The sequence below is a fragment of the Benincasa hispida genome, chromosome 12 (genome assembly GCF_009727055.1).
Source record: "Benincasa hispida cultivar B227 chromosome 12, ASM972705v1, whole genome shotgun sequence".
NCBI classification, from domain to species: domain Eukaryota; kingdom Viridiplantae; phylum Streptophyta; class Magnoliopsida; order Cucurbitales; family Cucurbitaceae; genus Benincasa; species Benincasa hispida.
The window spans coordinates 15645412-15650258 of NC_052360.1; positions in this window are offsets into that span (position 1 = coordinate 15645412).

Below are 4847 nucleotides of genomic sequence, written 5' to 3' on the forward strand. Positions count from 1 at the left end.
GTCGAAAAGATTTTATTCAAATTTCCAAGAGGCGCTTGGGGAGTGGAATTCTATAAAAATTACAATGTCTTCTTCTCTAACTCTTTCCTTTTTATTTTTGCAATTAATTTAAGTAATTTATTGTATGTTTTAGTTTGTTCTTATTTATTTTCTAAAATTTGATAGAATTAAATTATCACATTTTTGTGATCTTATTTGTTGTATAAATTGAATTTTTCTTATTATTTATAAAAAGTGTATTAATTAGTTTAATTGGGTTAATTTAAAAAAAAAAGTTTAATTAAACTCTATTCATCCCTCTCTAGGGTTGCCATATCGATACAACATTTGGTTTAATAAGTAGAAATTTTGGCTAAGTGTTGAAGCCAAGTGATGCCTTGCGATGAAACTTGTGAAACATGGGCCCATCGAGCATGTGGTGTGCGACAGCCAAGGTTAAAGGATTGGCCGAGGGTTGGCTATGCATTAATTAGGGGCAGGTGGTGATCAAGGCCTTGAGAGGTTGTTGATGCATATGGAAAAGGGCGTGTGGGCGTTAGGCTGTTGAGGCGTCGAGCGCACGACATGGGCGAGGCAGCCTAGGCATTAAGGCTAGGAGTGCGTACTGACCAGTGTGCAAGTGATGAGACTATACATTGGCCATGGGCCTATGCGAGGAGAAGAGTTGCATCAAAGTATGCATTGTGCGTTGAGTGGTAGGTAGACGCGGCATGAAGGCCCTATACGCTGGAAGACTGAGTGTGTGCTTGGGTTGCATTGGTGGCGATGGCATAAGGCACAAGAGGCATGTTACTCGATGAAGGTGAGGTATGTGCTTAGGCTTGTATGTGTGCGTTGGCTGGTGGTAACATGCGACAGTAAGAACATGCAATGGCCAAGGTGTGCATCTAGTTGGTATTGCGATGGGATTAAAGCTTTGCGTTGGCTAAGGCTAGGTGGTGTACTATCCGAAGGGGCATACGGCCAAGGGGTATCAAGTGATGGCATATGGCATGGAGTATAAGCCTTGTGTTGATGGCCAAAAGAAGGTGATCAACTTAACCACCATTTAGGTGGCCAGCTGTCATGTTCAGATAACTTAATTTTAATTAATGGAATGATGTGGCGACCTGAAAAATTTACTAAAAGCATGCAATCTGTGGTATAAAAGGGAGAGCCAGTTTCAAAAGGTTGGTTTGAGTGTTTCACTTGTGCTATCAGAGTGATTTCAGAGCCGTTTGAAAGGTTTATGAGTTTAGTTGATGATTTAGGCTCGCCAAAAGGAAACTACATAAGAATCAAGCTAGAATTTAAAGAGTTCTCAAGAAGGTCAGGCTCTCATGTGATTTTGAGCTAGTGTTGAAGATTTGAAGTTTTTGGCCAATTACGAAAATTTTTAAGCTCAAAATTTAAGGTGAGCATGCTAAGACAATTTTGAACAAGTTTGTAGAAGGAAATTTTATGAGAAAAGGCTTGAAAATGAGTTGTTGAAATTATAAGTTGATTTTGAAAAATTTTGAACAAGGAGGCAATTACTTAGGTTGAACAAACAGACAGCTCAAGGGCTAGCACGCACGTAAGTGGCTAGACTGAGTGTTGAGTTGTGCGAGGAGTACGCGATGCATTGTGTAGACGTTGAAGGTTTGGAGGCGTTGAAGACCGCGTGCGTGCAAGAACTGATCAACACAAGGCCTTGTGCAAGTAAAAGCGTTAGGCTATGTACGAGGGGGCTGAAGGCGTGCATCAGGCTAAGCAAGCGTGTGCACTGAGCGTTGAGCACTTAGGCTGGGAAACGTTGCGTGGACGAGCGGTTGAACAGGTGCTTGGGCTATGCATTGACGCATGGTTTAGGCATTAGTGTTGCTTGTTGGCCGCCTAGTTGAGACATAAAATTCAAAGAAATTTATAAGTGTTGAACGCCTAAGGTATGCATTGGGATGAAGGTGTTGGGTTATATGTCCTAAAACTTGCAGTTTGTAGAGTTAAACATTTTCTATTTTCAATAAAGCTCCCATTTCAGGTGTAAGACCGAGTAGATAGCTGGGGATATAGGATGCAAGATGAAATTCACGCCTACCCGATTTAGGGATAGGAGGAAGGTTCTTCTCTTAAGTGTTGAATCTAGGTCTTGAATGAGGGGCTCTACCATCTCACTAGCCCGAGAGGAATCTGATTTAGTGATTGGATCACAAACCAATTGTTTATTAGAGGATCAATAGAACTTAAGAAGCAAGACGTAATTTCAGGGGTAAAACAACATTTGACCCAGTCGTTATTACGAACAACCTATAAAGGGTCGACTTACTGACTATGCTTAAATCAAATGGACACAAATATATCTACAGTGAGGAGAGTGCAACTATCGATATTACAAGTTTTTAAATCCGTTACTAAATTCATTTTAGTACCACTTTTCTTCATTATTTGCTTCAGCTATGTTGCGTGTTCAAAGCATAAATTAATTAATTAATAATTTGAACAATCACTCATTGAATAAAGAAATTGAAAATGAAATGGGAAAAGAGAATAAAAGTCTCAAGGTCGGTAGTCAATTTGAAAACAAAAATTTGATGAATTCAATGAGAAATAATACATGTTTCCAAATATGTGGCAATTAGCATATTTAAAATGACTGTTTTCAAATAAAGAAAAATGAACCAACTTATTTACAAATATAACAAAATGTCACTATCTATTAGCGATAGATCGCGATTAAACGTGATAGACATCTATTAGTGTCTGATAGATGTCTATCGCAGCTTATCGCCCACTGGTGGATGTCTATTGCGGTATATCAAGGTCTATCAATTGATAGACATTGACATTTTGCTATACTTGAAAATATTTTCAGCAGCTTTACAATTAAAATCAATTACCTTACATAGAAATTGGATTCTAAATTATATAATTCTTCAAAATATGTTCTAGTATATATTTATAATCCATAAAACAAATTATAGTTATCCACTAAATATTTGATTATAAATTATTATTAATTAATTAATGAAGATGTCAACAATTTTTTATAATTATTGTTTTGTAATATGATATAATTTATAATACAATATTTACTGCATATTTTAATTTAGGTTTAAATACTATTTTGGTGTCTAAACTATGTACTTTGTTATATTTTGATCCCTAAACTTTAAAAAGTATCCGTTTTAGTTTGTGAACTTTTAAATATGATACATTTTGGTCTCTGTTGTTAATTATTAGTTAATAATTTAATGGAATAATGAGGTGGCTTTGTTTTAGAGTGAATAGGCATCCATGTGGACTTCCTTCACCACAGTAATCGACCTCACCTCCCAATTCATCCAATCGACCATGTCATCTCCATTACTGACATCACCATTAGTAACTGTAATCGAACAATCACACCAAAAAAGGGATTAATAAGATGCAAGTGGAGTAAGGGACTTTCATTTGTTTAACCATTGACCCGATTGACGTTGCACTTTTAAGGGGAATTAATTTTTCTCTCTCATTTATATGGAGAAGAAGGATAAAAAGAAAATAGTAATTAACAAATAAAATAAAAACAAAAAACAAGGATATAAAAAAATTGTACACCTATTGATTATTGGAGAATGTAGATATCTACTTATAAGGAGAACAGACCTCCACATATCGTCTACTATGAATATAAATTATCATAACTTTGTTTTTAGAACTACCATAAAAGGTCTTATATAAATAGAGATAATTATCCTCACTTATATACTCGTATCATTCTCTTCCCTAAACGATGTGTTCACACTCCTAACAATGGACGGAGGCAAAACTCCAAAGCCCAAGTTTCTTTTTTTACTTAACCCATAAGAAAGAGTTTAATCGGCCATCGTGGAAGGTGGTTTATGAAGGAAAGTTAAGCCTGTGGAAAAATAAAATGCAAACTTGTCAGTTGGTTTGTGTTTTTTCAAGGTTTAATCGATTGGCTTGGCCCATTTTAGTTAGGACATCAACTTAAATAATTATATGATGGAGTTAACAATCAACATGTGAAAGCAATTAAGAATCTAAACATTCTAATTACATCAATTTTAAAGAAAAAGCATGCATGTTTAAGAAAAAAAATCAGAAATAGGATTTTTAGCATACAACCTTTGTAGTTTCTAACAAATTACTTGAATTCTCCAAGTAAATCTTCTCACTCAAGTCTTCTCTACTATCCTCAAGCCTTAAATTGAGTTGTGGAACTCAAATTGAGATGGATTTGTTATGATTTTAGGAGTTGGATATAAGAAAAAACAAGAAAATTTTTTCCTTCTGATTTTCAGTTTGCATGATCTCATAATCGAAGACAAAATCTCAATATATAATGAACTATCATACATATAGAAATGAAGGAAGATCAACCACAATCTTCCATTAAGGATTGAGTGAGGTGGTAATCAAATGGATTTTGTGGGATTTTCCACTATCCATTTGATTTCTATTATTAAAATTACTTAGTTATATAAAATATATTTAAAAATTGAAATTTAAACCAATTTCAATTTTAAATAAATTTTATAATTTTGAATTTCACAAATTCAAAATTTAATTAATTAATTTCTTAACTTTGAATTTCATAAATTAATAAATTTAATAATTCTAATTGGAAAATTAATTAAACTAATTTGATTAATTATATTTAATATCAAATATTAAATTAATAAAACACCTCATCAAATATTTAAATCATATTTAGATATTATTAACTCTCTAAAACTACAATGTTTAATTCATTAATTAAACATCAATTATATCAAATATAATATTCCAAACCCTAAACCGAGTTTGATCATCTCAAATTCTCTCAACATGTTATTCTAAGGTTTATTCATTTTACGAGCTAGTAGAGGGACCTAATGGACCTACCG